Genomic DNA, 13,636 nt, shown 5'->3' on the forward strand with positions numbered 1-13,636 from the left:
GCCAAATGTGTTTTCTGCAGTGGTTGAAATGATGATGTGTTGGGTTTTTTTTTCTTCAGATTCAATATGGTGGATTACATTGATTGCTTTACAAAAATTGAATCAGCTTTACAGTCTTGTGACAAACCCACTAGGTTGTAATGCATTATCTTTTTTTATATAGAAACTGCACTTAATTTACTAATATTTTGCTGAAACATTTAGCATCTTTATTTATGAGGATGTTGGTCTGTACTTTCGTGTAATGTCTTTGCTGGTTTGGGTATCAGGGTAATGTTGGCCTCATAAAATGAGTTGGGAAGTGTTTCCTTCTCTTCTATTTTCTGAAGAGATTATACAGAATTGGTACTATTCCTTCTGTAAATGTGTGCTAAAATTTACCAGAGAAAATGTCTGGGCCTATAGATTTCCTTAATAGTTATAGGATTATTCAAATATCTAATTTATCTCTGATGACTTTTGATAATTTGTGGTTTTCAAGAAAGCAGCCTGTTTCAACTGAATAGTTGAATCTGTGTGTTTAGAATTTTGTGTAATTCTCCCAGATTTTCTTTTAAACGACCATGGGATCTGTAGTTTTACTTTTTTTTTTTTTTAATTCCTGTTATTATGGGTGTTTTCTCTCTTCTGTGTCAGTCTTGCTAGAGATTTGTTTTTTTCAAAGAACCAGCTTTTGGTTTCATTGATTTTTTTTTCCTGTTTTTAATTTTATTAATTTCTGCTTTTTATTATTATCTTCATTCTGATTACTTTGAGTTTATTTTGTTCTTTTTTTGGTTTCTTAAGACAAAAAGTTAGATTAGTGATAGAGACCTTTCTACTTATATTAGTCAACTCAGGCCGCCATAACAAAATATCAAAGAACAGGAAAATTATTTCTCACAGAAAATTATTTCTCACGGGTCTATAGGATGGGAAGTCTAAGATGAAGGTGCCAACAAAGTGGGTTTAATTCTGAGGCTCTTCTTTTGGCTTGTAGGCAGCTGCCCTTTGGCTGTATAGTCACATGAACTCTTCTTATACACACAGGGGAAGATGGAGAAAGAGCAAACTCTCTGATATCTTTTCTTCTTTTTTTTTTTTTTAGATTTTATTTATTCATTTAACAGACAGAACGAGAGAGAGAGAGGGAGAGAGCACAAGCAGGGGGAGCAGCAGGCAGAGGGAGAGGGAGAAGCAGGCTCTCCGCTGAGCAGGGAGCCCGATGTGGGGTTCGATTCCAGGACCCTGGGATCATGACCTGAGCCAAAGGCAGATGTGCAACCAGTTCAGCCACCCAGGTGCTCCTGATATCTCTTCTTATAAGGGCAAAATCCTATCAGATCAGGGCCCCATCCGTGTGACCTTAATAAACCTTAATTACTTCCTTAAAGACCCCATTCCAAATACAGCCACAGTGGGTTAGAGCTTCAACATACGAGTTGTGGAGAGACACAGATATTCAGTACATTTTTTTTAAAGATTTTATTTATTTATTTGACAGAGAGAGAGACAGCCAGCGAGAGAGGGAACACAAGCAGGGGGAGTGGGAGAGGAAGAAGCAGGCTCCCAGCGGAGGAGCCTGATGCGGGGCTCGATCCCAGAACGCTGGGATCACACCCTGAGCCAAAGGCAGCCGCTTAACAGCTGAGCCACCCAGGCGCCCCAGATATTCAGTACATTATACTCCTTTTCTAATATAAGCATTTAGCACTACATATCTATTTCCCTTTAAGTATTTCTTTAGTTTGCATCCCACAAATTTTGATATATTTACGTTTTTGTTTAGAATATTTTCCAGTTTTTCTTCAGATTACCTCTTTGACTCACAGATTATTTGTAAGTGTGTTGTTTAATTTCCAAGTGTTTGAAGGTTTTCCTATATTTGTTACTGATTTCTTTCCTTCCATTATGGTGAGAGAATGTACTTTGTATGATTTCAGTTCTTTTAAATTTGTTAAGGTTGTTTCATGACTCAGGATAGATGGTCTATCTTTTTGAATGTCCCATGAGCACTTGAATAGAATGCATATTCTATTTTTAGTTTGAGTGTTCTATAAATATCAATTAGATCCTGTTGTTTGATGTTATTGTTCAGTTCTTCTATATCCTAGCTAATTTTTGGTCTAATTGGTCTGTCTATTCCTGGAAGAAGGGTCTTGAAATAGCCAGCTGTAATTGTGCATTTGTCTATTTTTACTTTCAGTTCTTAAATTTTGCTTTGTGAAGTTTGAAGCTCTGTTGTTAGGGGCATAGATGTTTAGAACTGTCATCTTGGTGAGTTGCCCCTTTTATCGTCATCTAACATTCTTTATCCCTGGTAATTTCTTTGCCCTGAAGTCTATTTTGCCTAATATTAATATAGCCATTCCAGCTTTTTTTGGTGACTATTTGTTCAGTGTATCATTTTTGACCATTTAAAATGTAAATTAGTAGGTGCACTTGGGTGGTTCAGTTGGTTAAATGTCTGACTCTTGGTTTCAGCTCAGGGCATAAACTCACGGTCATGAGATCAAGCCCCTGGATGGGGCTCCGTGCTCAGTGTGGAGTTTGATTCAGATTCTCTTCCTCTGCTTCTCTCCCTATTCATGCTCTCTCTCTCTCAAATAAATGAATAAATACATAAAATCTTTAAAATATTATATTAATAAACTTTATTTTTTAGAGCAGTTTTAGGTTTATGGAAAATTTGAGCAGAAAACACAGAGTCCCATATGCCATCCTCCCCCAAAACATACAGTTTCTCCTAACATTTTACATTAGTGTGGTACACGTGTTAAAATAGATGAACCAAGGGGTGCCTAGGTGGTTTAGCTGGTTAAGCATCTGCCTTTGGCTTGGGTCATGATCCCAGGGTGCTGGGATCGAGCCCTGTGTCAGGCTCCCTGCTCAGTGGGAAGCCTGCTTCTCCCTCTCCTTCTCTTTCACTATCTCTGTCACCATCTCTTTCTCTCTCAAACAAATAAATAAATAAATCTTTAAAAAAATTGATGAACCAGTATTAAAACATTATCATTAAGTAAAGTCCATTATTTATATTAGGTTTCACTCTTTGTATCGTATAGTTCTGTGGGTTTCTTTTTTTAAAAGATTTTATTTATTTGAAAGAGAGTGGGAGAGAAAGTGCAAATGGGGGAGCGGCAGAGGGGAGAAGCAGACTCCCTGCTGAGTGGGGAGCCTGCTGTGGGGCTCGATCCCAGGACCCTGGTATCACCACCAGAGCTGAAGGGAGATGCTTAACTGACTGAGCCACCCAGGCACCCCTCTGTGGGTTTTGCCTCATGTGTCAAGTCATGTGTCCAGTATTAAAGTACCATACGAAGTAGTTTATTCTATTTGCCTTCAACCTGTCTGAGTATAAATCATTATATTTGAAGTTTCTAATATATTTGAACAGCCTTTTTTTTGAAAGATTTTATTTATTTGCAAGAGAGCTGAGAGTGTGCGCGCATGAGCGTGGGGGTGGGAGGGGCAGAGGGAAAGGGAAAGGCAGGCTCCTCATTGAGCAGGGAGCCTGAGTCGGGGCTTGATCCCAGGACCCTGGGATCATGACCTGAGCCAAAGGCAGACACCTAACCAATTGAGCCACCTAGGCACCCCTGAAAAACTTTTTAATTGACATTTTTGACCATTTACATTTAATATAATTATTGGTATGTTTAGCATTAAGTCTACCATCTTATTGTTTTTTTCTTTGTTCTTCCTATTTTTAATCATCTTTCTGAAAAACTTTTTTGGCCATTCTTTTAGAATAGGTCTGCTAGCAGTGAATTCTTGGTTTTCCTTTATCTGAGAATGTCTGTCTTCCTTATTCCTCAAGGATATTTCCTCTGGATATAGAAAGCTGTATTTCCTTTCAGCATTTTAAAATGTTGTTTTATTTCCTTCTGGTCCCCTTTCCGATAAGAAATATAGAGGCATTCAGGGGCGCCTGGGTGGCACAGCGGTTAAGCGTCTGCCTTCGGCTCAGGGCGTGATCCCGGAGTTCTGGGATCGAGCCCCACATCGGGCTCTTCCGCTATGAGCCTGCTTCTTCCTCTCCCACTCCCCCTGATTGTGTTCCCTCTCTCGCTGGCTGTCTCTGTCAAATAAATAGGTAAAATCTTTTTAAAAAAAAAAAAAAAAAAAAAGAAATATAGAGGCATTCAGATCATTGTTTCCTTAATAGGTAATACATCATTTTTCTCTGGTTGCTTTCAGGATTTATTTTTTCTTTGTTTTTAGTTTTTAGCTGTGAGATTATTATGACTCCAGGAGTGGATTTTGTTTTATTTATCCTATTTGGGGATTACTGAGCTTCTTGACTCTATATGTTTATGTCTTTTGTCAAATTGTGAAGTTTTTAACCATTATTTCTTCAAATATTTCACTAGACTCTTTCTCCTCTCCTTTTGGGACACTGATGGCCCAAATATTAAACTTTTTTTTTTTTTAAAGATTTTATTTATTTATTCGACAGAGATAGAGACAGCCAGTGAGAGAGGGAACACAAGCAGGGGGAGTGGGAGAGGAAGAAGCAGGCTCATAGCGGAAGAGCCTGATGTGGGGCTCGATCCCACAACGCTGGGATCACGCCCTGAGCCAAAGGCAAATGCCCAACCGCTGTGCCACCCAGGCGCCCCCCAAATATTAAACATTTCGATATTGCCCTACATATATCTTTGATATCTTTGATGATCTGTTCTTTTTTCTCCCGGTCTTTTTTTTTTTCTCTTTATTGTTCATATTTGATATTGATCCCTTTTGATACTGCTATTGAGATTTGACCTGTCTGAAAATTAACTGGATTCTTCTGTCATTTCTGTTCTGCTATTGAACCCATGGAGTGAGTATTTATATTTTGGTTGTTACATATTTCAATTCTAGGATTTCCATTTAGTTCTTCTTTATATCCTCTGTTTTTTCTTAAAATATTCTATCTTGCCATTAGTTTCAGGAATATTTCCCTAATTTTTTAGGGAAAGTTTTTCTTTTTTTTTTTTTTAATAAAAGAAGGTTATTATTTTAATCATGGATAGGAATATTAGGTCAATATAGGCATTTATCATGCTTAAACATAATTCTCAAGTGACATATTATCTTTCTAGCTCCACAAAGTCTTTTTGAATACTTTTTTTTAAGTTGAAGTATAGTTGACACACAGTGTTACATTAATTTCAGGTGTACAACATAGTGATTAGACAAGTCTGTACATTATACTGTGCTGTTGGAGCATTTTTATAATAGCTGTTTTAGTAGCTGTCAGATTTCCTATATCTGTGTCATCTCAAAGTTGTATCTGGTCATCTCTTTTCCTGTGCAAATTGAAATTATCTCGGTTTTTTTGTATGCCAAGAAATTTTTGGACTGTATCCTGGAAGATATGAATATTATGTTACAAGAGTCTGGGTCTAGTTTAAATGCCATGATGAACATTGACTTTTATTTTAGCAGACATTTGACCTCGTTAGGTTCAGCTTGCAAGTTCTGTCCAGCCTTCAGTGGATGGTGATTCCAGAGTCATTTGAGTTTTCTAAGCTTTTGCAGTGCTATTTAGATTTTTTGGCAGGTGCACTACCCATTAACCCATCTGGGACTTGACAGGTAGTTATTTCATAGTTCAGAGTGCCTTTATTAGGAGATACATGCTGAAGTATTTTATGTGTGAAGGGTTGTTATGAGAACATCTCAAATAGCTCTGAAAAAAATTTACACACATGGGTGCATGCACACATATGTACGAAACCTGAATATGAATCTAGGTGGCTGTTGTACTGTTTTTGCAAAATCTCTGTATGTTAGAAATTTATCAAAAATTTGGAGGCAAAAAAGAAACAAAGGTCAAAAACATGCCATTCCTCTGCTTAAGAACTCCCAGTAGTCTCTCATCTCAAGTGAGATTGCCTCTCTAAATGTGAAAGCCCAATTCCTGTCAGTGGTCTCTTTGGCCTTTTAGGATCAGCTTTCTAACCCCCTAATCACTTCTCATCTCATTCAGAGTAAAAGGTAGATCCTTTCTTTTTTTCTTCTATATGACCCTTAATGAATCTATCTCATATTCCTAGAGCTTATCATAGTGTCTAGCCCATAGTAAGAACACAAGCCCACAATGAGTATGTTTTTGAATGAATGACTAGTTGTCTTTGTGACAGGTTTTACTGTTTTCCTCAGGACGCCTGGACCCCTACCCATGTATTACTTTGTGCTGCTGAAGACTTTGCGCCACTTATAATGTCCATTAGTTCCTGTAGCAGTAGAAATTACTACTACCCTTCCTTGGGCTCTTAAAAATCAGGACCTGAGGTCACTTATATGTCTTCTATCTCAGAGTCACGCATACCTTTTCTTTTTAAAGATTTTTATTTATTTATTTTTAGAGAGAGAGAGAGAATGCTAGTGGGGGGACACCAGAAGGAGAGGGACAAGCAGACTCCCCTTTGAGTGCAGAGCCGGTGCTGGAGAGGGACTTCATCCCATGACCCTGAGTTTATAACCCGGAATTCATGACCTGAGCCGAAACCAAGAGTCATGCTTAATGGACTGAGCCACCCAGGTGCCCCAAAGCCATACATACTTTTAAGAACTATTACTCTTCCTTCCTAGTGTCTTTTGTACCACTTCCTTTTTAAAAATCTGTTAATCCTCATCTACATACTTATACTCTATTCTAATCCTTTTTCATCAGTTTTGTCAGTAAGATGCCTTCACAGTTTCCTCATTCCCCCATTTTATAGCCAAAGTCCTATCCTTTTGGAACACATATGGAAGGAGGAACAGATAGCTACTAGTATTCTGTGTTGCCCACCTTCTTCCCCCAAGTGAAAAATGATTTCACCAAATATAGCTCACTGGAAAGAAAATTCTCTGTTTCTAGGTGTGGTCTTAATTTCTGAAGTCTAGCCTCGTAGCTTTTAAGCAAAGACCATTTCTCTGTCCTCAGTTATCTTACAGGTGAGAAAAAGGCAAAGTAGATTTAAAAGTGAACTTTTAACCACATACATATCCGCAACTCATTATTCTTCTCTTATTTAATAAGCCTTGATTTTGGCATCTCTACATATGCAACGGCAAGGAACTGCTGCTGTATCTTTAAAAGCTATCCTCAGAGCAGTGTGGAGGCAGGCATGTCACTGAAGTGCTTGAATGAGAGCAAAAAGAGGAGTTGGGAGGGGGTGCTCTTGCAGCCTGCGTGTGCGTGTGTGTGTGTGTGTGTGTGTGTGTGTGTGTGTTAGAGAGAGAGAGAGACTGTTGGCAGAGCTCTAGGTGACATCTCTCTGAACAGCTGGGCCGTGGTCTGCTTCAGAGCTGCTTGTCAGAGCAATTAGCCTGCTGGAGAGGCAGCAGCAAGGATCAGTAGCATTTCATTCAAGGGTGAAGGGGGCGGGAGGGGACCGTGGGTGGGGGAAGAGGCATAGGTTTCCCAGAAGGAATTTCTTCCTGCAAAATTCCGGCAGAAGAGATTCTTACAATGAGGTCTCCATTAATAATGTGAGCTTGCTGTTGGTTTAAGTGCAGATCCGTCTGGGGTGAGTTTTGGATAATTTTCTTTCTTTATATAAAAGTCCTTGAACTCCATAGACTGGGTAAGGAAGAAGCTAGAAAAATAGATAGCTTTTTTATCTTGGCCAATTTAACTGTATAATACACAGTAGGAAAATTAGAGAATTATCAAACGTTGTTTTGTGGGCATTTTCGTTTGCTGTTTTTACCTTTAAAATATTTTAAAAATTAGGTTTGCTAGAACTTTTATTGTATTCAGATTCTACCTCTTCCATGGCTATTTCAAGTGATGCTTCATTCAGATTTAGCTTATGAGAATAGTGGTGATTTCGGTTCCTTTGGTGATGCTGTTGACGCACATTGCAGGAAGCAGGGAATCCCCTATAAATATCCTTCACTGTGTCATTCCACAGCTATCCACGCCCAGCTGGTGAATATGTCTCTGTGTCCTATGTCTTTATGTAACTGCCCCCTAGTCTTTAACTGTGATAAGAAATATGTCGCCTTTGCTGTGTCTAGGAAGCTTTTTTATTAAATTATGAACATCTTAGGAGGAATTTGTTCAGCCTTTTTACTGAAACATGCTTTTTGACGTATTGAGCTTTACCATAAGAATTTCCTGTGGGTTTACTGCTGTTTATTTTGGATTACTTATTTGTTTCTTGTAATTGGCTTGTTTTTGTTTGCTGGCCTTGGTTTCTAAAGAGTGCAGAGATGGGATTCCCTCTGCCTCCAGTGACGTAGTGATTTTGTTTGCAGTCTTTTTTCTTCTGAGAGGGAGGGGACAAAGAGAAGGAAGAAGAAAATCCATCTGAAGCGGTGCGTTCTCCCATCTATGCCTTGATGATAACTGGGTTCCTCTAAACAGAGCGGAAGCCAAAGTGGGATGTTGTTAATGATAGTGATGCTGTTTTGTTTGTTTCCATTTAGTATAGGTTGGGGCCAAAGTCGGGACTGCTGAAGCATAGTGCCCAAATTAACCCTGTATATGTGTGCTGCTAATGAATTTTACCTATTTGTTTTTTCTAAATATGGAATGAAAAGGGGCTCATGAGCAGGTTTTGGGAACCTAGTGTCCATGAGTAATTCTAGGTTGAGCTTTGGAATTTGGAATTTTTCTACCTTATTTGCACTGGTCCTGAGCAGGCAGTTTGTATGCTGTTTCTCAGACCTCAAAAATAGGTAGCTAGGTGAAATTCCTGCCACTGTAGACTAAAACTCTCATTTTCAATGTATGAGGCTAGAGCAAAGCTTCAGGAAGAAATTGTTAGATATCCTCTTGGGTGTGAACCTAATTTACCCTTTTCTGGATTAAGTAAGTATATGGACTTCCAGTTCTTTTTTATGCAACTCCATTTAATACCACTGATCTCTGGAGGGCTGCCTGCAGAGGTCTGTGTGAAAAATTTAGTAAACTAGAGCCTAGGAAAATTTAAGGTTTTTGCCTGTCTATGGATGTGTTTAGGTAGCATATGTGGAAAAGTACCTTTAAGAACTTGCTGGATTTTCTGTCCTGACATTCTTCTCTATTCTGTGTTCTCATTTATTCTGTGTATGAAGTGAAGAGTAATATCTGCCAGACTCATATTCTAGTCCTATTTTTTATAGCAGTTCAAATATATCAATATTATCAGTTTATTATAGACATAAATATTTCAAACTAACAAAATTATAATTTTATTTGGAGAGAAGTTGGGGGAGAAAAAGGAAGATAATCCTAGGGTAAACTGAGAGCATTGCAGAAGAATAACTTATTTTGAAGCTTGCCAGAGACTGGGGCTATAAGGGTTAAGAGAAATTCCACCACATCCTTGCATCTCAGTATTGCAGCAAATATGTGGATAATTTCTTTCTAGCTTTTCAGGAAACCCCTGTGGTGGACAGCCCTTATTAATCGTTGCTGGGAGACTGCTCTGACGTCATTGGGAGCAGTTCCCCGTCTGCAGCGAGGACAGGAATAGCCATAGAGGGGGAAGAAAACTGCTGTGAAATTAAAAGATGACGGTTTTAACTTGGTTTTCCTTCCATTTGGGAGTGAGTGGGATCGACCTAAGTCTTTCTTAAATGTTTCAGTCATTAGCAGTGGAAAAATTACTAAGAGGTCTTTTTATTTCAAGTGAAAGTGCCTTCTTTTTTCATCTTTGTTTTCTAACTATCAAGGTTTTGGAAAAGATCAAGGCAAGAAAAGCTGTTGAAAGGTGTTGGAGAAGTAAGATTTCAGTTTCTTTTTATCCTTCATTTCACTTTTTTTTTTTTTTTAAGGGGGAGGAAAAGGTCGAGAACTGCTTTTGCAAAAGGTGTTTACCATCACCCTATTTGGGATAATTTAAAATGTGATATATGTTGAAAGAACTTTCTGGCAAAATTGATAGAGACTATTTCTGTGCCTAAAACCTTTTTTTTTTTTTTTAAGGATTTATTTATTTATTTGAGAGAGAGAGAGAGAGCATGAGCTGGGGGAGGGGCAGAGGCAGAGGGAGAAGCAGGCTCCTGGCTGAGCAGGGAGAAGGACCCAGGGCTTGATCCCAAGGTCCTGGGATCATGACCTGAGCCGAAGGCAGACGCTTAACTGACCGAGCCACCCATGTGCCCCGTGCCTAAAACTTTATACGTACTTCTCTTTGGTGTTCTCTCCTAGCCTACCCACTCCCATTGTCTATAGCCTGTTAGGAGCTTTTTTTTTTTTTTTTTTTTTCCCCGAAGTATAGTGGCTAAATGCATGGACTCTGAATTTAGGCTGCCTGAGCTCAAATCCCAGCTACACCAATTGCTGGTTCTCTGACGTTGGGCAAATTACTTAACCTCTCCATTTCTTCACATGTAAGATACATGAAATGAAGACAATAACAGTGTCCACCTCCTAGGGTTGTTTTGAGGATTAAAAGAGTTAATGCATGTAAAGACTTTAAGATAGTTCCTGGTTATCTTAAAGGCTTACTTAGCATTAGCCATTATTATTAATGTTTAGAAATTAAACAGGGATGGTGTGCCTGGGTGGCTCACTCAGTTAAGCGTCTGCCTTCGGCTCAGGTCATGATCCCAGGGTCCTGGGATTGAGTCCCGCATTGGGCTCCCTGCTCAGCGGAGAGCCTGCTTCTCCCTCTCCCTTGGCTGCTCCCTGCTGTGCTCTCTCTCTGTCAAATAAATAAATAAAATCTTAGAAAAAAAAAAAAGAAAGAAAGAAATTAAACAGGGATGTACCATTTATATCTTCAGATCACTGGTAATTTTTGAGGAAGCCAGAAGTGATTTTAAAGTCATGTAGGATATTGAGTTTTTTAAAAGAATATAAGCATAATCTAAATATTTAAGGTTAAAATTGACACACCTGATCCTTTTAGAAGTATCTTCTCTGGGCATCTGGGTGGCTCGGTTGATTAAGGGTCTGCCTTCGGCTCAGGTCATGATCCCAGGGTGCTGGGATCGAGCCCCACATTGGGCTCCCTGCTTAGTGGGAGCCTGCTTCTCCCTCTTGCACTCCCCCTGCTTGTGCGCGTGCTCTCTCTCTCAAATAAATAAATAAATGCAATCTTTTTTTTTTTTAAATAAGTATCTTCTCTAATCTGATGCTTATTACTTGAGACCAAATTGGGGAACACGGTAAGTCATATTAATAGCTCTCTTTTTCTTTCCTTGGCCGTCATTTATCTTTTGACTTTTATAGATGAAGGTTGGTTGGTTTTTTTTATTTTTTGTTTTGTGTTTTACTTTGTACAGTTGGTTCTGATGTACTTTAAAATCTTAGGACACTTGCCTTTATTGTCTACCTCTGAAACTTTGTATCCTCTGCTTTTCTCTCTGTGAGTTGATGAGGTGGTATTCTTTCTCTATATATTTGTGAGAGTGTGGGATTTATATGAAGCACTATGTAGAAAGACTCCTTAAATTCACAAGCTTAAAAAACTCTAGGATCTGGGGTGCTTGGCTGGCTCAGTCAGTAGAGCATGGGACTCTTTTTTTTTTTCCCCCAAAGATTTTATTTATTTATTTGACAGAGGGAGAGAGCCAGCGAGAGAGGGAACACAAGCAGGGGGAGTGGGAGAGGAAGAAACAGGCTCCCAGCAGAGGAGCCTGATGTGGGGCTTGATCCCAGAACACCCGGATCATGCCCTGGGCTGAAGGCAGACGCTTAACGACTGAGCCACCCAGGCGCCCCGAGCATGTGACTCTTGATCTCAGGGTCATGAGTTCAAGCCCCATGTTGGGCATAGAACTCACTTAAAAAAAATCTAGGATCTTAAATGGACCAAATGTCAAATCACAAACAAATACTGAAATATTCAATATCTCCATGCCCTTTTATTTTCTTACAGTTTCATAAGAGTATTATTCTTTTGTGGTTTTTGAGGCTTCATCTTTTTTTTTTTAAGATTTTATTTATTTATTTGACAGAGAGAGTGAGAGAGGGAACACAAGCAGGGGGAGTCGGAGAGGGAGAAGCAGGCTTCCTGCTGAGCAGGGAGCCCAGTGCAGGGCTTGATCCCACAACCCTGGGATCATGACCTGAGCCGAAGGCAGACACTTAACGACTGAGCCACCCAGGCGCCCCTGAGGCTTCATCTTTTGGACTGCTCTCTAATCAAGGTGTACTCACAAGAGCTAGTAGATGGCATGTAACATTAATGTCAAAGAGACTATTTCCCTGTGTGACTTTTTATCCTTTCCTCCCCCCCTTTTTTTGAGGGGGGAGGGGCAGAGGGAGAGAGAGAGAATCTTAAGCAGGCTCAGCCACACCCAGCACAGAGCCTGACACAGAGCTCCATCTCACAACCCTGTGACCTGAGCCAAAACAAGTCAGACCCTTAACCAACTGAGCTTCCCAGTTGCCCCCTTTCCTCCCTATTAATTTTCTTAGACCAGTGAGTCTAAAGGAGTATAGGGTATATGTATCTTTTCTAGTGATATATAGGAAAGGAGAGTTAATATTATTAAAACGGGGCATGAGTTGAAGAAGAGTAAAAAGCACTGCCTGGGTGAATGTCTAACTTGAAGTCCAGGCACTGTCGTGGGATGTGCTAAGTGGACATTATATGTTCCTGAGGGAACAGTTGAAAAATGCCATAATTAGGTAGTGTGGCTTTCCTTGCTTCTATTAACTGGAGTGAACTAAGGGAAAAAACTTTTATCTCCAGGGGCGCCTGGGTGGCTCAGTCGTTAAGCGTCTGCCTTTGGCTCAGGGCTTGATTCCGGAGTTCTGGGATCAAGCCCCACGTCAGTCTCTTCCCCTGGGAGCCTGCTTCTTCCTCTCCCACTCCCCCTGCTTGTGTTCCCTCTCTCGCTGGCTGTCTCTCTCTCTGTCAAATAAATAAATAAAATCTTTAAAAAAAAAAAAACAAAACCTTTTATCTCCAAAACTCTTGAATGTATTTATTCTAGGAAGTTGATGAGAAATACGAATAAAGATTTAAGTACAAAGATATTAATCACAGCGTTATTTTATTATAAAAATTAATAGCTTCCTAAATATACAATAATAGGGAAATGGTTAAAAATTATGGTACATGTGGGGTACCTGGTTGGCTCAGTCAGTAGAGCATGCCACTCTTGATCTCGGGGTTGTGAGTTTGAGCCCCACTTTGGGTGTAGAGATTACTTAAAAATAAAATCCTAAAAAAAATTATGGTACATGTATGTAGTAGAATATTAGATAGCTATTAAGATGACTGGTAAAAGTAATAATGGAGAAAATGGTCACAGTTTTTTTGTCACAGTTTTAGTAGTAGAAAAAATCATGGTATAAAGATGTTCTGTATAATGTATACTACATGAAAATTACTAGATATGGAAATATATGCAATGTGGATACAAATTCCATACAAATATGGCAACAAAATTTAGAAAAATTTATCTGGAAACACTGTATTATTAATAGCAGTTATCTCTTAGTTACAGGTTATGGTTCATTTTTCTTTTGTGCGTGTGTGTTTTCTGTAAGTATGAAGAAGCCTACCAAGGGTCTTTTCTGGTCTTGAACTTTTCTGGTCTTAAAACAAGGATGAAGGGGATGCCTGGGTGGCTCATTCAGTTAAATGTCTGCCTTCAGCCCAGGTCATGATCTCAGGGTCCTGGGATCGAGCCCCACATCAGGCTCCCTGCTCAGCGGGGAGCCTGCTTTTCCCTCTGCCTGCTGCTCCCCCTCCTTGTGCTGTCTCTCTCTCTCTCTCTCTCTGACAAATAA

General features: G+C 39.5%; 1 protein-coding gene across 25 annotated transcripts in view; it reads left to right on the plus strand.

Annotated features, from left to right (window-relative positions):
• R3HDM2 (R3H domain containing 2) overlaps nt 1-13,636 on the plus strand; it is a 155,324-nt gene that overhangs the window by 84,366 nt on the left and 57,322 nt on the right. The window lies entirely within an intron of this gene.

The sequence above is a fragment of the Ursus americanus genome, chromosome 17 (genome assembly GCF_024610735.1).
Source record: "Ursus americanus isolate L20-20 chromosome 17, mUrsAme1.1.p, whole genome shotgun sequence".
NCBI classification, from domain to species: Eukaryota; Metazoa; Chordata; class Mammalia; order Carnivora; family Ursidae; genus Ursus; species Ursus americanus.